This window comes from Macaca fascicularis, chromosome 16 (assembly GCF_037993035.2).
Source record: "Macaca fascicularis isolate 582-1 chromosome 16, T2T-MFA8v1.1".
In the NCBI taxonomy this organism is placed as follows: domain Eukaryota; kingdom Metazoa; phylum Chordata; class Mammalia; order Primates; family Cercopithecidae; genus Macaca; species Macaca fascicularis.
In genome coordinates this window covers 35,513,865-35,537,264 of record NC_088390.1, presented here as the reverse complement: position 1 = coordinate 35,537,264, position 23,400 = coordinate 35,513,865, and the positions used below count along the sequence as shown (strand labels likewise).

The window sequence follows — 23,400 nt, the reverse complement described above, 5'->3', positions numbered from 1 at the left end:
TGATTTGCTTATCACTTAGATGAAGCATTTTCATGTTAGCTGCTCTAAAAGCTGTGATGCAGAGAGAGGTAACTAATGCAGTCCCCAGTACCACACATCAGTGGGACTAGATATATTTGGAGCTATTTCCCTCTATATCACATCAACATTATATAGGGCAGATTTTCCTCACAGTATGAAATAGCAGTAGTTGCCTGTAAAATGCTACCTGCAAATTAAAAATTCTAAAAATTGAATGCAGTTTTTCTATGGTATATATATATGGTATACAAAAGCACATGTATTGCAAGACTGGCTGCATTTAATTACTGGCGTGTAAGGGACAAGGATCATGGGTGGCTTTTTGTTTTTTGATATTGCAATAAGATATCCTTTGTCTATGATCTTCTTTTAAAAGTACAGGGACTGAAAACTTCTAAACTCTTCGGCCATTTCTCTTGATCCCTGTTGAGTAGATTCCCAGAAGTGGAATTTCTAGCTTAGAGGATTAATGCACCTGAATATTTTGTAGGTTTGACATGGGGCTTGCACCCTTTTGCACTCCTATCACTAATGCATGAGTGACTATTTCTTCTCAGCCTCACCATCAGTGTGTATTGGCATCTGAGTTTTTGCCAATTTGATAGGTCAGGAACGAATTACATTCTTGGTCTACACTTTACTATAAGAGGTAGAAGGTATCCTGTGATAGAGAGAAGTGATCAAGCACTGCAAGAGTTTCTGAGAGCACTCCTTTTAAAGTGTGAGCTCTGTTCACAGCCGATGATTTCCTCCCCTGCCTCACGCACAGAAGTAGCCAAAGTTATACTGCATGACCCCACTTCCATAGCCATAAATGATTGAACCAGGGGAAACACTTAAGGCCATTCAGATTCTCTCCACTAGGAACTGGTGATTACAACTGAGTAACAGCCAATTAATCTGAGTGGGCCTGAATTTGTGAATGTGTAGTCGAGGCAAAACTTTACATCTACTCTCTTAGGGTCTTTGGCTGGGCCTGAGAATTAAATTGACATAAGATAGGTTTGTAGGAGAAAGGCATAAAGATTTAATATAAATTTTATGTGACATAGGAGCTGTCATAAAGAAATGAAGACCCAAAGAAATGGCAAAAACTACATGCTTTTATTAATATATTGGGTTGAACAAAGAGAGGCAATTGTGGAAAAGTAACTAAATTATGTTGGGAAGCTAAAAGGAAGATAATAATTATCTTAACAAGGTCTGTTTGTACAGAATTCTCTCAGCTAAGACTCCCGATTGAATAATGTTTCCTTTCTCCTAATACAGGGAGGACATCTTTCACATGGAGATTTTAACTTCCTATTTTCAGGAAGAAAAAGGGAGATTAGAATGCCCTTCTTGTATCTATTTTTCAAGTGCCTTTAGCTGAAAGTAATCCTTATGCCAGAGTGGAATGTTTTGGGGTAGCATATTTTGCCACCCTTCAAATGTAAATTTAAGAGTTTTGGGGTGGCCAGATTCCTCCATGTGAACTGAGACTGCCGGGAAAGTCTGTTATGGAGAGAAACAGATGAAATGGAAAGCAGAGAGAAGCAGTCTTAACACTTTCCAAGTCCTCGTTCTAGTCTCTTCCTGAAGCCCTTGGATTGTGCACATTTCATATTCAGCTGTACAGCTCAGGTTGGTTTCTGGTTCTTGTAATTGGCATGCATTTAACATGGTTTGTAAAAATCATGTTCCACTTTAGTAATTTGTTTAAAATGGAACATGTTTTTGGCATATTTCATTGACATATAATTTTTGTTTTTATTTTTTTAGAGATAGGGTCTCATTCTGTTTCCCAAGCTGGAGCGCAGTGGTACAGTGGCACAATCATGGCTCACTGCAGCCTTGACCACAAGAATCAAGTGATCCTCCTACCTCAGCCTCCTGAGTTGCTGGAACTACAGGTGCGAGCCACCACACCTGGCTAATTAAAAAAAAAAAAAAAAAAAAACTGTGTGTGTAGAGATAGCGTCTCACTATGTTGCCCAAACTGGTCTTAAACTCCTGGGCTCAGGTGATCTTCCTGCTTCAGCCTCCCAAAGTACTGAAATTACAGGCATGAGCCACTGTACCCAGGATCACTGTCATTATTCTTGATGGATCAATGCACACAGTTAAGTTCTTATCTGTTACCATGGGAAGCAGAGTAGTGGAAACGGCTAAGAACTTACTCTGAAGCCTGTCTGGGCTCAACTCCCTGTTCTCATGTCCCTTCATTTGTGAAATGGGTATCACAGTAGTAGTTACCTCACTGAGTTATGGTATGTACGATCTGGGTGTTTCACGTAGTAAGTTCTCTTCAGCCATCGTGCTTGTCTACTCTTGAGGTAGGTAAGAAATTGGCCAAGAACATCTTCTTCATTAAATAAACAGTCCTCTTAGCTGATAAACAACTTTAGAAGGAGAAAACCCAACAAGATTAGCGGTTCTCAAAGCGTGATCCCTAGATCAACAGCATCAGCATCATCTGAGAACTTGTCAGAAATGCAAATTTTTGAGCCCCCTCACCCCCCACATTTACTGAATCAGAAATTCTGGGGGTAGGGCCCAACAAGCTATAGTTTAACGAGCCTCCCAGGTAATTCTGATGCTCGTTAAAGTTTGAGAACCACTGAACTCCATGATCTGGGGTATCTGGTCCTAATTAGTCCCGTATCCTAAGATCCTGTTGTTTGATCCTTAATGACTTTTAACTTGACTAATAGGTATTTTTCTATATTACTCATAAGTTAGAATTATTGAATAATTGACATTTTCTGGCAGCATTGTAGCTCAGTCCTCTAATGCTGAAAAAAAATTGGTATTTGGAAGAATCATCCTGTTTTAAATTAAGTTTTTGGGAACTGACTTCAAAGCCATATGAGTTTTCTGGCTGTGGGAATGCTATTGAATCAATAATTAGTTTTAAAAGGCTGAGGCAGGAGGATTGCTTGAGGCCAAGAGCTTGAAGCCAGCCTGAGAAACATAGGAAGACTTCATCTCTACAAAAGATTTAAAAATTTAGCCAAGAGTGGTGGTGCATGCTTGTAGTCCCACTTAGGAGGCTGAGGTGGGAGGATCACTTGAACCCAGTAGTTCAAGGTTTCAGTGAGCTATAACCACATCATTCCAGCCTAGGCAACAGAGCAGGACCCTGTTTCAAAAAAAAAAAAAAAAAGAATTAGTTAAAAAACCTTTCTCTGGGCTGGGCACAGTGGCTCACGCCTATAATCCCAGCACTTTGGGAGGCCGAGGTGGGCGGATCACCTGAAGTCAGGTGTTCAAGACCATCCTGGCCAACATGGTGAAACCCTGTCTACTAAAAATTAAAAATTAGCCAGGCATAATGGTGGGTGCCTGTAATCCCAGTTATTCAGGAGGCTGAGGCAGGAGAATCGCTTGAACCCTGGAGGCGGAGGTTGCAATGAGCCGAGATTGCGCCATTGCACTCCAGCCTAGGCAACAGAGTGAGCGAGACTCCGTCTCAAAACAAACAAACAAAAAAACAAACATCTTTTTCTGAGAGACACTTCTGGATTTTTCATCCCTGAAAGTTCTAAAGGAAAAACAATATTCTGGAGCTGTAGTCTGTGGGTTTTCTGAGTTTGCATATTCTGATTGTTCTGTAAGTATAGGCTAGCTGGCATAAAGACTAACAGTTGGCAATATCAACTACAAATCAAATTCCAAATATAAGAATTACAGAAGTTTGCCAATATCTCTTACAAAAACAGAAAAAGGTGAAAATAGATAGGAGCCTCCATGTTTTCATACCTTTCCAAGCAATGATTGCTTAATTTAAGAATAAATTACCAATATCCTTCAGTTAATATCTCTGTGAGCTGTTAAACATTCAAACTGTACTTAGTCAAGTTATCTCTGTGTGCTAAGTCCCAATGTAATGAATTCTGGGATTTTCCTGTCTGACTTAATGCTGAGAATGTGGTAAATATCACATTTAATAGCTATTGTAAGATTCTATAGCTCTGGGCCAATGGGATTCATACTTATTTAATTGTAGACATACTGAAGAGTTGATGAAGTGGGTGATATAAGAGCAATAGGAAGAAAACTATGTTTGGAAACTATCTATCTTAGGTATTAACTTCCAAACAGTATTTGTAAGCGCTGGTAGTATACGAGGAGTGCAAACAAGGAGTACAGCATATTGAAGTACTCAGGTTATATTTGTTATCACTGAGGAAATGGTGTGTTCATACAGCCTGTGGGCAGAGAATTAACTTTCCAGTTTTAGGGAGGAATCTTTAGAAAAAAAAAAAAAACGATTAGGGCTAATTACATACAGACAGTCCCTGACTTATGATAGTTCGATTTAACAATTTTTCCACTTTATGATGACAAAAAAGTGATATGCATTCAGTAGAAACTGTACTTTGAGTACCCATACAACAATTGTTTTTCACATTCAGTATAATATTTAATAAATTACATGAGCTACTCAACACCTTATTATAAAATAAGCTTTGTGTTAGATGATTTTGCGACTGTAGGCTAATATAAGTGTTCTGAGCACATTTAAGATGGTGTAGGCTAAACTGTGATGTTCAGTAGGTTAGATGAATTAAATGCATTTTTTACTTAGATATTTTCAACATACAATGAATTTACCAGGATGTAATCCCATCATAAGTCAAAGAGCATCTGTACTTAACAAATCTGTAACATACTTTTAACTCTTCTGATTTTTCAAAAGTCTGCTTAACAAATGAACAAAGGCCAAATTTATTGTCTAGTAATAATAAAAATGACAGATTTAAAATGTGCCTCTGATGATGAATGTTATGGGCTAAGTTTTACCTCCTAAAATTAATATGTTGACAGCCTAACCCTCAGTACCTCAAAATGTAACTGTATTTGGAGATAGGGTCTTTAAAGAGGTAATTAAATTAAAATGAGGTCAATAGGGTGGGCTCTAATCTGACTAGTGTTCTTAAAGAAGAGGAAATTTGGACTTAGACATGTACAGAGTGTACAGACTATGAAGACAAAGGGAAAAATCAGCCATCTATAAGCCAATGAGAGAGGCCCTCAGAAGAAACCAACCCTGCCAACACCTTTTCTCAGCCTTCTAACTTCCACAATTGTGAGGAATTAAATTTTGGTTGTTTAAACCTCCCAATCTGTGGTACTTTGGTATAGCAGCACTAGCAAACTAATACAGCCAAAAAGGATTTGCTGATCAGGTAGGTCCTTGATCTGTTTCAACAGTTGAAGACTGCCTAGGAAGAGACACATCCAGTTGGAGGGTAGTTCGCCTATTTTCCCGGCTTAGAATTCTCTCATTTCTCCCCAAGGTTTTCTCATATATTGTCACAGCATACTGCTGCCTCAACCTTGCCAAAAGCTGTGATTATTTTTTCTGTCTTTCCATGCTACATCTCAAAGCACAGAAAAAACAAAATGAGTAAAACAAGCAAAAAATACAAGATACAGATGAACTAGAGACAGAATAGAAAGTCATTCAGATAAATATCATTGTAAGAAAAATGTACAGCCTGGATTTAGTAGAGTATATTAAAGGAAAGACAGAATCTTTGGGTACAGTTGAGGAAGCCTTTCTCTTTAAAATTTAAACTTGGAGCCACATCAGTTTGAAGGCCTCAGATTGTATGACTGATATTAAACAATCCCATAAGGAAGTGACCATCTCAGAGTGGACCACCACTGAGCAAGAACAGAACGAGTCCCAAAAAAGAGAATCCAGGCAGAGGCATGGCCCTTATTCCTCCTGGCTAAGGGATACAACAGTTCCTCGGTGTAGCAGAATCAAAAGTCAATATCTGAATCCCATACTTTCTAGTATTTGTAGTTTTGCAAATCATTATTCTTAAACCCATTATATGATTCGGGAGTGGACCTCAGACTGCTTGAGGCCCAGGCCTATTGAAGAATGCACCTGGGAAACTGACCTTCACTTTATACAGTCTCATAATAAACAGGAATGTATTGGGTGTTTTCACTTGCCCCTGGTAAGTAGATAGATGTGGGGCTAGAGTCTCCACAATAATCAGGTGGGAAGTAAGGTCCGGATAGGATGTAAGTATAGCCAAGTAAACTCCTCAAATCGAGTGACCAAGTGCTTCACTTTGCCTGGAACCAAAAACCTGGTTTTAACACAGAAAGTTTCCTGTTGCAGAAAACTCCTCAGTCCCAGGCAAGCCAGGACGGCTTGACACTCTATACCTCAATCCATGCTGATGGTATAATCCCTGTGGGGAGCTTTGGGAGACTTCTGTTTGGACGCATGCTGTGTTGTATCCTGCTTTATATAACAAACTGTCTATATCTGTATCTTTTGCCATAAAAGAAACATTACAGCTTTTAGCTGTGTCTGCAGCATCTTTCTATCATCATTCCATTGGGACAATCACACATAATAAAGTATATAGAGAGTTCATATTCTATGGTATACATGAGAAGAAGTTCAGAATATGCCACCCCCAAATATGTTACTTTGCCATAAGAATTATTCTGAGCTAAAGGCGCTTAAAAAAATAAATAAATAAAAGACCACCACGCCTGTAATCCCAGCACTTTGGGAGGCTGAGGCGGGTGAATCACGAGGTCAGGAGATCGAGACCATCCTGGCTAACACGGTGAAACCCCGTCTCTACTAAAAATACAAAAATTAGCCAAGCATGGTGGTGGGCACCTGTAGTCCCAGCTACTCGGGAGGCTGAGGCAGGAGAATGAACCCGGGAGGTGGAGCTTGCAGTGAGCCGAGATCGCGCCACTGCACTCCAGCCTGAGCGACAGAGCGAGACTGTCTCAAAAAAAAAAAAAAAAAGAAGGTGCAAGAAAATCATTCTGACCTCCTTGTGTTTTTTAAAAGCAGAAGATGAAATTTTCTTGTGAAAGATGCCTCCTGCTGGGCACAGTGGTTCACATCTGAAATCCTAGCACTCTGGGAGACTGAAGTAGGAGGATCACTTGAGGCCAGGAATTTGAGACCAGCCTGGGCAACATAGCAAGACCTCATTTCTACAAAAAAATTAAAACACAAAAGAAAGATGCCCTCTCTAGACTAGAAGGAAAGCAATATTCTTATCATCAAGGATGGGAAGTTGAAACCAAGAGAATTCTGTATGGACCTTGTTAGAATAATAAAATCAGAGGAACATGTACAACTAAAGAAGTCCAGGAAATAAAAGAGAACTTTCCTACCTAAAAAGTTAATTAAATTTTTAATAACTACATTAATGATGTTTGAATAAAACAAATATACTTTTACAGTGGTTTTCTTTTGTAGGTAAACAAATTAACCAACTAGATAATGAAATGAAACAGTAGATCCTCTGTCAGATTAAACGATGGGAATTTCAGAAAGGATCCACCTAACAACATCTGCATACTCTTGACCTGAACACAAGACAATATAGTTTGTTTTTCTAATGCAAGGCCACTGAAATCTAAGGGCTAACACTTCTATGTCTTTTCAAACTTGTATAGGGAACTCAGCAACAGTGTTAAAAGTGATACAAATTATTAAGTTTTGTCTCCTGGAATGAGTTGTCTTTTGGGGATCAAATTGTTCTTATAATTTAAAACAAACCTGATATAGTCCTAAAACATATTTCTAAACACTTGACTTATAAAACAAAACAACAAAGAAACCCCAATATATTCTACCTTTTAAATTGTTTCTGTCAGTATATCAATGTTGAAAACATTGTTCTTAAGGTTCTTTCTGAAGTAAGGAAACAAAGAGGAAGGTGGAAGAAAATTAAAACTCATGACCACCAGATGAGTTTCTTACACGAAACCTGCCCTGCTGAAGTCTCACTTTTCTTCTGCTATGCATCCCTCAGCAGCAATGAATATACTAGTTTATAATGTTTGCATCTGTTCATTGCCGTTTATTGCTTTGTAATTGTGTGTGTATGCGTGTGCGCATGTGTGCCTGCATGTGTCCTTAATTTACTAATATTTTGATCCTCTCCTTCTCTGATCCTACCCTAGTCCATCCAGTGTGTCTGTGCACACATGTGTCTCCAACTCTCATACAGGGAAATAAATTCCTGCATATACCTACAGACGCACTCCCATACAACAATGCATTACTAGGCCGGGCGCGGTGGCTCAAGCCTGTAATCCCAGCACTTTGGGAGGCCGAGACGGGCGGATCACAAGGTCAGGAGATCGAGACCATCCTGGCTAACATGGTGAAACCCCGTCTCTACTAAAAATACAAAAAACTAGTCGGGCGAGGTGGCGGGCGCCTGTAGTCCCAGCTACTCGGGAGGCTGAGGCAGGAGAATGGCGTAAACCCGGGAGGCGGAGCTTGCAGTGAGCTGAGATCCGGCCACTGCACTCCAGCCTGGGCGACAGAGCGAGACTCCGTCTCAAAAAAAAAAAAAAAAAAAACAAAACAATGCATTACTGTATTGAGTAAATATTTGGTATATACTTAATAACTAAGAGACCAGAAGTAAACATTCTAAAGTAGTTACTTTGGGTCTTCATTTACTATGATAAAACAGATGAAAAGTGAGAGAGGGTCACAGTCAACAAAGAGATTATCACCTGTTCATTTATCCATCAGAAAACAGATATGCTAGGAAAATGATAGGAATATGAAGTCATCTGTGACATTCATTCTTACCATTTCTCTTTTTCTCTATATTAATTATTACTCAATGATTCAGTTTTCTCCAAACATACTCCTTCCTGAGTACTAAGTACATTGCTCTTTACAAATGATCTGAGGGGCAATTGTATGACATAGTGTCTCCACTAGGCGGCACCTGTGTGTAACATCGCCGCGTTAAGCCCACCATTTATTATTACGTTATCTTCCAGTTTCGTTAAATGAGTACTGATAAGATAGCTTTAAAGCAATCTCTTTGAAAGCAAGTGCTCCAAACACTACTTACTCGTCAAATGGGATGGCCCAATGATTTGTTGATGAGATAATTAAAAACTTTCAATAAATATTTCTATGTAAGAAATACTTTCTTGTTTCTGTTCAGGTAACAGCTCTTCTTTATAATGAAAGTGTCTGACTGTGTGCTTTTTGCATTTCAAGAAGAGAAGATGGGAAATGCCAGGAAAACTAATATTAATAGCTCAAGCCATCCATTAAAACAAAATTATATTTGTTTATATATATATAACAAATAATGTATATCACCCCATTTTCTCCATTGTGTGTTGTTTTATATACATATGTTACATATATTATATTTATCTATAAATATTTAACAAATATATAACAACACACAAATATATACTTATATTTTATATAAATATAAAAGTATATTTATATAATATACTTACATAGAAAATATATATTTATTAAATATTTATATACAAATTTATATTTATATATTATGTATATAAAAAATGACACACACAAAGGAGAAAATGGGGTAAGGGTGATGTATACCTAATAATACTTATATAAACTCATTAGCATTCTATATAATACCCTTGTGATTGAGTTCCAACCTAACTTTCCTCTCTTATTTCTGATCCTTCCCTGGTCATATTCCTCACATCCTAGTTAAAAAAAAATTATTTCCTACCATGTAGACAAACCATACTCTTTCAGACCTTTGTCTTTTTACATGTTGTTTCACTTCCTTCCTGCAAAGCCTTTCTGCCTTTCCTACATCTGTCCAGCTATATACATATTAAGACCCAGCTATATGTATTATCTGAGACATCCTGGCTCATCTACTCTGTTAATTTCCTCCTCTGACATGCTGATATCTTCTAGTATAAATTTCATTACAATAATTTGTAATTATTTGCCTGTTTGTCTCCTCACTTACCTCTGCAACCCCAATAGCTGGTATACACATTAAAAAGTGACCACAATGAGGTACAAAAAATTTAATTGCATTGGTTCAGAGTCACATTATTGGAAGGTCAGGCTTGAGCCTGCTGTGGAGGATGAGAGTCAACTGCCATCACATGAAAGACGAATTCATATGATCTTGGGGTGTCTCTTCATATGGTCTCAGAGTATATTTATAAACAAGACTACATACTACAGACTTCAAGAATAGTGCATAGGTGGGACTGGTGCAGTGACTCACGCCTGTAATCCCAGCACTTAGGGAGGCCGAGGCGAGTGGGTCACCTGAGGTCAGGACTTTGAGACCAGCCTGGCCAATACGGCAAAACCTCGCCTCCACTAAAAATACAAAAAGTAGCTGTGCATGGTGGCACAGGCCTGTAATCCCAGCTACTCGGGAGGCTGAGGCATGAGAATTGCTTAAACCTGGGAGGCAGAGGTTGTAGTGAGCCGATATCGCGCCATTGCATTCCAGCCTGGGCAACAGAGTGAGATTCTGTCTCAAAAAAAACAAAAAACAAAAACAAAAAAAAAAGAATAGTGCATAGGTAAAATCCAACTTAAACTAAGCCGAAAGAAGGAAAATAGTCTTAGAAATAACAACTACAACACAATTTTTAACTAAATAGAGAATATGCCAAAAAGAAATCTGTACTCTAATATTCTTTGCAGCATTATTCACAATAGCCAATATATGGAACCACCTAAGTAGTCGTTAACAATGAGTAGATTAAATGTGGTGTATATACACAATGGAATATAATTTGGCCTTAAAAAAGAAGGAAATGCTGTCATTTGTGACAACATGGATAAACATGAAAGACATTATACTAAGTGAAATCAGCCAAGTACAGAAAGACAAATACCACATGATCTCACGTATGTGGAATCTTGAAAAATGATGTGAGATGATGAATATGTTAATTAGCTTGATTTAATCATTCTACATTTTATATATATAAACATCACATTGTACAAATATATTATAATTAGTCAATTAAAAATATTGATAAAAATAAATTAGTAAACCAAATAGAGGTGCTGAACAATAGATGAAGAACAAAAGCTACAACTGAGAATTAAAAACTGATTTTAGGAATTCTTCCAAAATATGCATGAGTGAGGCTTATTCTAGAAACAGAGGGTGGGCTGGGCGCGGTGGCTCACGCCTGTAATCCTAGCACTTTGGGAGGCTAAGGCATGTGGATCACCTGAGGTCAGGAGTTTGAGACCGGCCTGGCCAACATGCCAAAACCCCATCCTACTAAAAATACAAAAATTAGCCAGGTGTGGTGGCAGGCGCTTGTAATCCCAGCTACTCGGGATGCTGAGGCTGCAGAATCACTTGAACTAGGAAGGCGGAGGTTGCAGTGAGCTGAGATCACACCACTGCATTCCAGCCTGAGTGACAAGAGTGAAACTCCATCTCAAAAAAAAAACAAAAACAAAAAAAACAACAGAGGGATGGTTCAATATTTGGGAATTTATTGATATAATTCATTATATTAATAGAGTAAATCAATATAATCGTATGATTACTCAATATATAAAATAAGCCTTTTGATATTACTCAAAATCAATTTTTGTTTTAAAAACACCCAATTAAATTAAGCATAGAGGGAAACTCTTAAACTTGGTATTTATCAGAATGCTCATTATAAACCAAGGGCAAACAGATATTTATTAAATAAATAAATGAATAAATGGATGGAATAAAAGAGAGTACAAAGCCTAGGCATTCTTACAAAGACTGCATTTGTTCCAGAGGCACTTTCCTCTTCTCCTCTCTTATTCTAACACCAGGAATCAGAAGAGTCACCAGAAAAGAAAATGTCAAGCCTCTAAACAAACTGGAGTCAGGCTAGGAAGAAAGTCAAGAAAGCATCCACACCATATCAGAATAAATAGAAATTAGGGCAGGACCATGCAAGCACAAGGACTACGAAAAGAAGTAACATAGGATTGTGGCAACTGTGCAAATAACACAGGGAGAATAAAAGCAAATAGATATACTCAATCTAGCAAAAAATATCTACAAAAAAAAAAAAAAAAAAAAAAGAAGTTCCTCACTATTGCTTTAAGCTATAGAACAACTTAAGAGGAACACAGATTCAATATGACAAGAACTCAAAGATAAGCTGATGAAACAGCAGAATGAGATAAAAGGGTAGAGTTTAGGTGTAAGCAGCCAAACTGAGCATCAAAATTTAAAAGCGCAAGCGTCATAAAATGGAATTATTGACAGAGAGAAAGGTTTAGATTATCACAGTGAATTCAGGTGAAAAGACAAGAAAATTAATAAAATTACAAAGAACAAATCTTATCCTACATAAGGATATTTGGTTTCCCTAATGTAGGCAGTCCAAAAATAGAATAGAAGATGTATTCAAAGACATGAGAAAATGTTCCTGAAATAAAAAATAAAAATCAAAAGATCACACCATATTCAATACATTTTTAAAACAAAATGCTCTATACCAAGACTATTCTACTTAAACTCTTTGACTTTGAGGATGAACTTCAAGGTATCCCAGCTAACAACAAAGTCATCTACAAGGTAAGCAACAGGAAGACACTGACTTTTCTGTTTTCTGTTTTCTTTTTTTCCAGTGTTGTAATAACAGAGCATAGAACAATGCCTGGCAATCAATAAAATATTTTTTGAACTAATTAAAATGAATGAAGAAAAAAAAAAAAACACTGACATCAGACTTCTCCACAGCATTCAATACCAGGAAGCAATTAAGCAATGTTTATGTTGTTTTAGGTGAAAAAAAAAATGACCCAATTACAGTATACCATCCAAGGTATGGTTTAGGTATAAAGGCATTATGCAGGCAGACATTCTCAACATATAAGAACTCAGAAAATATAGCACCCATGTGATCTTCTTTAAAAAACTACAATAAATTCAGCCAAGTAAGAGATGAATCAAAATAAATAATTTGGGAATAGCAAAACACATTGTAAAAGGATAGGAAATGAGGCTTGGATCTATTTAAATATTGAATTTAAATGAATCGACTATGGCAATTGTAATTACAGAAAAGAAGGTGAACAGTGTAAATCTGGATAAAATAAAAATTATAAAATAACTAAAACTGGGAAATAGACAAAAAGATAGAAAGATACGAGAAAATATTAAATACCCTCATCTTTTATAGTAGGATATCAATTGTTATTTCCAAAATTAAAATATGTGGTTTTAAAAAATGACTGCACTCTTGTGATATATATCTCTATAGAGATAGAGATATACAAGTATGTATAGTTATTTCTTAGAATGTCTTTAGAATAAATTTTGTGAAGGTATGTTTAATTTCAGCAATTCCCTTATTTTCACTTTAGTGTCTTTTTCCTCTGTTGGAGTCAAGTACAATTATATTTTTATTTCTAAGTAATCAAATGCTTGTAACTACTTATGGTATCTACTTGCTATGTACCCATCTATCTGTAGTGGCATAGCATATAAACCTGTTTTGATGTTTACCTAAGAAATTTACGATGATTTAAAAATTCTTGTCTTTGTACTTCTATGTGTTGTTTGGATTATTTTTAATGGTCCTGTATAATTTTTACAAAATTGAATAATTTTCCTTAGAAAAATATGCCAAGGTAACAAGATTTAATTCTGAGTGATGGTAATATGCATATCGTTATTCTTTTTTGTGTGTGTTTTTTGTTTGGTTGGTTTTTTGGTAAGTTATTATTTTTCTCTTTTTTTGAGACAAGTTCTCACTCTGTCACCCAGGCTGGAGTGCAGTGGGGTGATCACAGCTCACTATAGCTGCAACCTCCCGGGCACAAGCGATACTCCCGCCTCAACCTCCTGAGTAGCTGGGACTAAAGGTGCGTGCCATTGTGCCAGGCTGATTTTTAAATTTTTTGTAGAGACAGGTCTTCCTATGTTTCCCAGGCTGGTCTCAAACTCCTGGGGTTCAAGAGATCCTCCCACCTAGGCCTCCCAAAGTGCTGGTATTATAGATATGAGCCACTGTGCCTGGCCATTATTCTATTTTTTTGTATTTATCTGTGTTTCAAAAATTCCTCATCATATCTCATTTAAAAGTTTTAAGACTATAATTTCTCAACTGAGTACACATTTAGTAGCATTCCATAAAATTAGATATAAGATTTTGATTCAAAAGTTATTAAGGAGAGTTTTTTAAATATTTTCAAATGGTTGGACTTAATTTTTAAGTTTATTGTTTTCCAACTGTATTACATCATAATAAAATAATATAACATGTCATATTTCTACCTTTTGGAACTTATAAGGCATTCTTGGTGGCCTATTTTTGATGGATTTTGACCAAAATTTTAAGAAAACTGGAAGAGGGTCACTGTAAGGATTAAAGTTCAATATATACTTATATAATGAGTTATTGATATTAATAGGTTATTTATATTCTTATTTGTTTCTTACCTCTTCAATTTATCAAAGACTTGTTAAAAGTTTTACTACCTCACACCATAGACGAAAATTAACTCAAAGTGGATCAAAGACTTAAATAGACATAAACATAAAAGGTAAAACTATACAACTCTCAGAAGAAAACATAGGAATATATGACTTTGAATTAGGCAATGGTTTTTTGATATGACATCAAAAACAAAATCAACAAAAGAAAAAAATAGACAAATTTGGCTTCATAAAAATTTAAAACTTTTGTGCTTCAGATAACACCATCAAGAAAGTTAAAAAGGAACCCACAGAATGGGAAAAAATATTTATAAATCATATATTTGACAAAGGATTGAATATATAAAGAACACTTATGATCCAATAATAAAAAGACAACCCAATTTTAAAATGGGATCTGAATAAACATTTTTTTCCAAAGCAGATACAGAAATGACCAATAAGTTGGGAATTCGAGACCAGCCTGGCCAGCATGGTAAAACCCTGTCTCTACTAAAAACACAAAAATTAGCCGGGCGTGGTGGCAGGTGCCTATAATCCCAGCTACTCAGAAAGCTGAGGCAGGAGAATTGCTTGAACCTGCGAGGCAGAGGTTGCCGTGAGCCGATTGCACAACTGCACTCCATCCTGGGCAACAGAGTGAGACTCTGTCACCAAAAAAAAAAAAAAAAGAGAGAGAGAAAAAGAAATGACCAATAAGAACACAAAAAGGTGCTCAGCATCATTTTTAGCTGTCAGGGAAATGCATTTCAAAAGCACAGTGTGCTACCACTTCATGCCCACAAAGATGGCTATAATAAAAATCAAAACAAACCTAAACAGAGAGTAAGTGTTGGCAAAGATGTGAAACAATTGCAACCCTTGTAAACTGCTGGTGGGAATGTAAAATGTGCAACCGCTGTAGAAAACAGTCTGGCAGTTCCTCAAAAGGTTAAACATAAAGTTTATCACATGACCCAGCAATTCCACTCCCAAGAGAACAGAAAACACATATTCATGTAAAAACTTAGGCACAAATGTTCACAGTAGTATTATTTACAGTAGCCAAAAAGTGAAAACAACCCAAATGTCCACCAACTGATGAGTGGATAAATAAAAGGTGGTATGTTCATAAAAAGGAATATTATTTGGCAATAAAAAGAAGTACTGATACATGCTACAACATGGAGTAACCTTGAAAACATTATGACAAGTACAAGAAGCCAAAAACAAAAGACCACATATTATATATTCCATATATATCAAATGTCCAGAATAGACAAGGCTATGGAGACAGAAAGTAGATTTGTGGCTGCCTAGGGCTGGAGGTTTGAAAGGAAATGGGGAGTGACTGCTAATGGGTATAGAGTTTCTTTTGGGGGTGAAAATGTTCTAAAATTGATTGTTTTAATGGCTGTACTCCTCTGCAAATATACTAACATTCAACTGTACACTTTAAATGGGTATAAGGTAGGTATAGTAGGTTGGATGATGGCTCTCAAAGATGTAAGGTCCTAATTCCTGGATCTGTAAATGCTACCTTATACAGGAAAAGAGTTTTTGCAGATGTGATTAAGGATTTTGAGATGGGGAGATTATCCTAAATTATCTAGGTAGACCCTAAAATGCAATCACATATATCCTTTTAAGAGGGTGATTTCTCAGACAGGAGAAGAAAAGGCAATGTGACCACAAAGACAGAGACTGGTGATGCAGCCACAAGTAAAGGAATGCCAACAGCCCCCAGAAGCTGGAAGAGCCAAGGAACAAATTCTTCCACAGACCCTCCTGAGAGTAGTGCAGCACTGTCAACACCTTCATTTTGGCCTGATACTGATCTTGGACTTCTGGTCTGCAGAGCTGTGAGAAAATAAATGTCTGATGTTTTCAGCAACCAAGTTTGTGGTAATTTGCTACAGCAGCCATAGGAAATAAATGCACTTTGTAAATTATATCTGAATAAAGCTGCTACCAAAAAAAGTTTAAAAATCTACACAATTATTGTGCATTTTTTGTTCACCTTTTATTTCTAATATATTTTTATATATTCTATTACAATGTGCTATAAACTCATAAAGCTTAAGAGAGTCCTATTAACTTCATTAATTTTAAATTTTAAAATAAAAAAAATTTTTTTTTTTGAGATGGATTCTTGCTCTGTCACCCAGGCTGGAGTGCAGTGGCATGATCTCGGCTCGCTGCAACCTCTGCCTCCTGGGTTCAAGCGATCCTCCTGCCTCAGCCTCCCGAGTAGCTGGGACTACAGGCACATGCCACTATGCCCAGCTAATCTTTGTATTTTTGGTAGAGACAGGGTTCACCATGTTGGCCAGACTGGTCTCAAACTCTTAACCTCAAGAGGTCTACCTGTCTCGGAGTCTCAAATTGCTAGGATTACAGGCATGAACCACCACACCTGGCCTTAAAATATAAAATTTTCACATTTACAAATATAAAAAATAGTCTTGATCTCATTAAATGATTTTTAACCTTGAAATCTGCTGTTTTGTTTGTTTACTTGTTTATTTCATGTGTCTGCTATTCCTTTAACAATTTTCTTATTTTCATCTTTTTTCGTCCTTTTGTATTAGATGTTTAGCTTATAAAATGCATACAGTATAGCTTTTAGTTTTTTGATTAGCAAAACCCATCAATCATTAGATGGGCTGTTGACTTAATAGATTTTGGGGATTGGGGAAGAGAGGAAAACATACTATTTTATCAAATGACACAGGTTTTTGGGTTTTTTTGTTTTGAGACAGGGTCTCACTCTGTTGCCCAGAGTGCAGTGGTGCAATCATGGTTCACTGCAGCCTGACTTCCCAGGCTCAAGCGATCCTCCTAGGCCTCAGCCTCCTGAGTAGCTGGGACTACAGGTGTGAGCCACCATGCCTGGCTAAGTTTTTAATTTTTTGTACAGACAGGGTCCCACTATGTTGCCCAGGCTGGTCTTGAACTCCTAGGCTCAAGCGATCCTCCTGCCTTGGCCTTTCAAAACTGTGGGATTACAGGTATGAGTCACCACTCTGGGCTAAATGATGCACCTTGATTTCAGAGATGCAGCAGGCAAACCATTCATCTTGGAATTATGGAAATATGATTGTTTGGACTTTGTTTAGAAGTCTCCAACCATGCAGAAGGATAGGAAAAGTTACATTTTAACCTGACATGGTCAGAGAAGACCTCTGTCTCTATAAATTGGGAAGAACAAGGGGTTCATTTTTACAATATTCTCTTAATAGCAGTTTGCATAATTTTAAAAAATTTATTCCAATGATGTTACTTGGGCAGTTTATGAGTAAAATAAGACTCTGGAATAAATTTATTCCCAACTGAACAAGAATAAGAAGTCATACCATGATTTATCTTTTCATTTCAGTCTGGCAGATTAAATTGCCTTTCCCAATAAATACGAAAAGATAATGGAGGGTTGACAGCTTCATCAACAGCAGACAAAGTAAGAAGAAACCACATGGAACTAGGGTTTTCTTACCACTTCTAATTTATCCACTGCTTGTTTACCCATTTCTTCCCCTAATAAATCTTGGGATGACTGAAAAAATTTTATCTAATATTGTGTATGCTATTTGCAGCCGAGTTTGCTAAAAGCAAAAACAACAACAAAAAAGACTGTTTTCCATCCTTCTGGTTTTGATTTATCTTATATCAACAGGACAATAGGTAGTGTATTAAAATATACACATTCTTGAAAAAATTCATGCTATACTCTTCTTTCTGTAAAAATCGAATTTACATGGGTGCTAAAAAATCTCTCATTCAGTCGGGCGCAGTGGCTCACACCTATAATCCCAGCACTTTGGGAGGCAGAGGCGGAAGGATCACTTGAATCCAGGAGTTTGAGACCAGCCTGGGCAACATAGGGAGATTAATGTCCACAAAAATAACAAAATTAGCCAGGCAAAGTGGCATGCGCCTATATTCCCCCCTACTCCAGAGGCTGATGTGGGAGAATCACCTGAGCCCAGGAGGTTGAGGCTGCAGTGAGCCGAAATTGTGCCAATGCACTCCAGCCTGGGTGACAGAGCGAGACTCTGTCTCAAAAAAATAAAGATAAAATCTCAGTAATTCAAATTTTGTAAAATGTTCTACTTTTATTTTCCATTGGAAAGAAGGAACATAGTAATGCAGAAAAACTTTCATTTGGAAAATTAGCTACTTATAAAGAGAAAGTTTATTTAATAAACATAGTGATATGCTTTGCTAACCATTTTAGGGAAAAAAAATTAAGTTAGATTCTCACCTTCTATTATTTATCAAAACAATTTTCGAGTTAATTTTAAAAAGTAAAAACAGCTAGAAAAAACTAGGTGAATATTTAACTGATTTGGGAAGGAGAGAACCTTCTAAGCATACGAGCAATAAAAAGACTCCAAAAAAAATCTATAAATTTGTTTGCATAAAATTTTAAAAATTTTCTGTAAATTAGAAACCACCAAAATTTTAAAACAATTGAGAAAAGTTGAAAAATATGTTAACAGAAAATCCAAACTCTATACAATAATTTAAAGAAGTTTATTCTGAGATAATATAAGTGACCACAGCCTGAGAAAAACACAAACCCAAGAAGCCTTGAGTAAGTGGTCCTAAGGCAGTCAGATTACAGTTTGGTTTTATATACTTTAGGGAGGCAGAATTTACACGCAAAGACCTAAGTCAATACACGGAAGGTATACATTGGTTAGGCCCCAAAAGATGGGATACCTTGAAGCAGAGGGTTACAGGTTATAGGTGGATTCAGAGATTATTTAATTTGCAATTGTTTAAAGGAGTAAGGCTCTGTCTAAAACTTGGAGTCAGCAGAAAGGAATGTTTTAAGTTAAGATAAGTCTGCTATGTGGCAAGACTGATGGCCTACAGCCTTGACTTAACCCTTACCTGGCATGGCCTTAGGTCTTGCTTATAACTTAGTATCTTATTGCCAAAAAGAGTCTGTTTTGTCAGTTTTAGTATTGGTATTTTAACATTAACGATGATCAGTTACAGTGCCTAAACTCCAAAGGGGAGGAGATAGAAAGAGGCATGCCTGACCTCCCTTCCTGTCACGGCAGGAAATTCAGTTTTTAAGGTTTTCCTGGGGTTCCCTTGGCTAAGAGGGGGTCTGTTCAATCAGTGGAAGGCTTAGGATTATATCTGTAGTTTACAAATACATGCAATTTGTGATCATAAATAATAATGCCTTTAATATATAATGAACATTTACAACTCCATAAGAAAAAATAAACATCAGGTTAGATGGCCAAAGGATCTGAATGCATAATTTACATAAGAAGAAATTTTTAAATTACATAATTTTTAATCTCACCAGAAATTGCAAAGATAAGTTAAAAAACAAAATGCCACCAAATTACTTTTATTTTTTTGAGACAAGGTCTTGCTTTGTCATCCAGGCTGGAGTGTAGTGGCTTGATTATACCTCATTGCCACCTTGAACTCCTGGACTCATGCAATCCTGACTTGGCCTCACCACAGAGATTTCTCATACTCAATAATACCTACTGTTGTTGACAATACGGTGCCTTGAGAGCCATCACGCATTGCTGAGGAGAATAAATCAGTATAACCAAGAATACAATTTGACAAACAGATACTAAAACCTCAAATATTTATTCTTTGACATATTTGTGCCATTTCTGGGAATCTAACACTGAAACTGTGTCTTAGCTCAGGCGGCAATAACAAAATAGCATAGACTGGGTGACTTAAACAACAGAGATTTATTTTCTTACAGCTCTGGAGGTTGGAAAGTCCAAATCAAGGTGCCCACAAAGGCCAAGCACAGTGGCTCACGCCTGTAATCCCAGCACTTTGTGAGGCCGAGGCGGGCAGATCATGAGGTCAGGAGTTCAATACCACCCTGACCAACATGGTGAAACCTTGTCTCTACTAAAAATACAAAAAAAAAAAAATTAGCCAGGAGTGGTGGCACACTCCTCTAATCCCAGCTACTCAGGAGGCTGAGGCAAGAGAATCACTTGAACCTGGGAGGTGGAGGTTGCAGTGAGCCAAGATCGCACCACTGCACTCCAGCCTGGGTGACAGAGCAAGACTCCATCTCAAAAAAAAAAAAAGTGCCCACAGAGTTAGTATCTGGTGAGGGTTATTGAATAAAAATTATAGAAGGCAGTTGTTTCGGACTAAGCTCCTGAACCAGGCCCAACAGACCAGACGAAACTCAGGCTGAGGTTTCACAACACTAAACTAAAACTAAATTGTTATGTAACGTTTGGAGAAATCAAAAACTTTCGCCTCCACTGAGCAATAACAAGGCACCTTGCCCCTGCCTCTGAAATTGCAATGGAGATTGAATGGGGAACTTGGATCTTTATGCCCACCTGGCAGTAGAGAGGTGGCCCTCCCCTTCTTCCACCAGCATGGTATCAGAGGAAGCTTTTTAAAAGAAGATGGAAGTAAGATCCCAAGTCTCATAGTGATAGATGCAGGATGAGCTAAGGAAACCTTGCACAGGGTCTTGCCTGGGCATGCCTGCAACAGATTGGGGGCCCATATATGCATCGGGAGACTGGGGCAGAGCCACCAAGAATTCAGGCCTTATGCAAGAGGAGAAGCCAGGCCTCTTTGGCTCCCATGTGGTGACCTGGTATTCAGTCTGTGAGGTGATAACCTGTTGGATGGACCCTCTTTTTCTTTGTGGAGAGCTTTCTTTTCGCCTAATAAATCCATCTTCACCCTTCAATGTGTCTGGGTGCCTCATTTCCCTGGTTGTGAGACAAGAACCTAGATTTTAGCTGAACTAAGGAGCAAAAAGTCCTGCATCAATAGCATTATAACCAAAATGTCTAAGACAAAATAAAAGATCACATATTGTATGAGGAATTAGGAAAATCTCAACTTGAATGAGAAAATTTAATCAGCAGATGCCAACACTGAGATGACGCAGCTGTTGGAATTATCTGAGAAGGATTTTAAAGCAGCCACTATAAAAATAATTCAACAAGCAATTATGAACATGCTTAAAATAAATTAAAAACTTAAAAGTCTCAGCAAAGAAATAAAAGACATTAAGAAAAAATGAAAATTTTGAAAAATACAACTCAGGAGGCTGAGGTGGGAGAATCACATCTCTTTTTTTTTTTTTTTTCTTTTTCTCCCCTCCCCAAAACCACATTTCTTAAAAAAACAACAACAAGGCTGGGCACAGTGTCTCACGCCTGTAATCCCAGCACTTTGGGAGGCTGAAGTGAGAGGATCTCTTGAGCTCAGGAGTTTGAGACTAGCCTGGGCAACATAGGGAGACCCTGTTTCTACAGAAATAAAATTTAGCCTGATATGGTGGTGCATGACTGTGGTCCCAGCTACTTGGGAGGCTAAAGTGGGAGGATGGCTTGGGCCTGGGAGGTTGAAGCTGCAGTGAGCCGTGATCATGCCACTGCACTCCAGCCTGGGTAACAGAGCAAGACCCTGTCCCAAAAAGAAGAACAACAACAACAATAAAAACTACTGAAATAAAAAGCTCAAGGTATGGGCTTAGCATCAACGTGAAGACAGAGAAAGGAATCAATGGACTTGAAGACAGAACAGTAGAATTTACCCAGTCTGAACAACAGAGGGAAAAACAGACAAAAAAAAAAAAAAAAAAAGAGGAAAAAAGAAATAACAGAATCTCAGAGTCTCAGCAACATGTGGGATTACAATAAAAGATCTAACATTCATGTCTTCAGAGTTCAGAACACTAAATACAAACCACAAGAGAAAAATAATACTTTACCTATTGAGGAAAACTAATTTGAATGAAGTAGATTTTTCATCTATGGAGATCAGAAGGAAATGATAGAACATTTTCAAGGGCTAAAATAAAAGAACTTTCAATCAAGAATTCTATATCCAGTGAAATTATCATTCAGGAATAAAGGAAAAATAAAGGGATTCTTAGACAATGTAAAACTACTAGAATTTGTCTCATCTGTAGATCTGCTCTAAAAGAATGGCTAGAGGAAATTCTCTAAATAGAATGCATAAAAGAAGGAATCTTGAAACATCGGGAAGGAAGAACAATGAAAAAAGCAAAAAACACAGGTAAATACAACAGAGTTTTCTTCTCATCTTGAGTTTTTTAAATGATGTTTAACAGTTGAAGCAAAGTGTAACAGTGCCTGACGTGATGTATATATGAGAAATATTTAAGGCAATGATGTTATAAGTGGCAAAGTGCAAAATGACTTAAAGGAAGGTAAGGTTTCTACATTTCCCCTGAACTGCCAAAATGTCATTACCAGTAGACCCCAGTAGACCTTTGTGGTACTGAAATAGTTTTGTATCTTAATTTTGGTGATGGTAACAGAAATCTATATGTGCTAAAGTAACATAACACTATACACACACATTATATCAACATTAATTTCCTGGTTTTGATATTATACTAAAGTCATGGAAAATATAACCTTTGGGGAAACTGGATGAAGGGTATATGGGACCTCTCTGTACTATCTTTGCAACTTATTGTAAATCTATAATTATTTCAAAATAAAAAAATTTTTAAGCATGTTTTAAAGAATATTTATTGACATAGAGAAATGATCAAGAGATGATATTAAGTGAAAAAAGTAGGATATACAATATATTAGGCATAACCAAAAATCTATATGGAAAACCCACAAAATTAAAACTGAAACCTTACATGTCTCACTATGAATATAACAGACACTGTAAAGCACAAGGGTCAAGACCACGATGAGCTTTGAAGTCAGGCTGACCTGGGTCTGGTCCAGCTCTGTCACTTACATGCTGTGTGATCTCAAGGAAGGTGTTCAATCTTTTTAGGTCTCATTTGCAAAATGAAGATAATAATAACTCAGTTGTAACGATTACACAAGAAAGTGCATGTAATAACCTCAGTACACAATATGGCACATAAAAAGGGGTAAAAAGTGTTAGCTATTATTATTATACAAAAAAATGTAGTGTTAGCAGTGGCTTTTATTGGTGGTAAATTGTGGATTTAAAATTTTTTACTTCTTTACACTTTTATGTCTTTAAATTTCTATAATGAACCTATATTACCTTTTATGGAGATATAATTCACATATCATAAGATTAATATATTTTATAATTTTTTTTAGACATGAGGGTCTCACTGTGTTGCCTAGGTTGGTCCCAAACTCCTGGTCATAAGCAATCCTCTTGCCTCAGCCTCCCTAGTCATTGGCATAAG

The 23,400-nt window shown here is 37.0% G+C and overlaps 1 protein-coding gene across 4 annotated transcripts in view; it reads right to left on the bottom strand.

The window, feature by feature from the left end:
* EFCAB5 (EF-hand calcium binding domain 5) overlaps positions 1 to 23,400 on the bottom strand; it is a 184,526-nt gene that overhangs the window by 85,804 nt on the left and 75,322 nt on the right. The window lies entirely within an intron of this gene.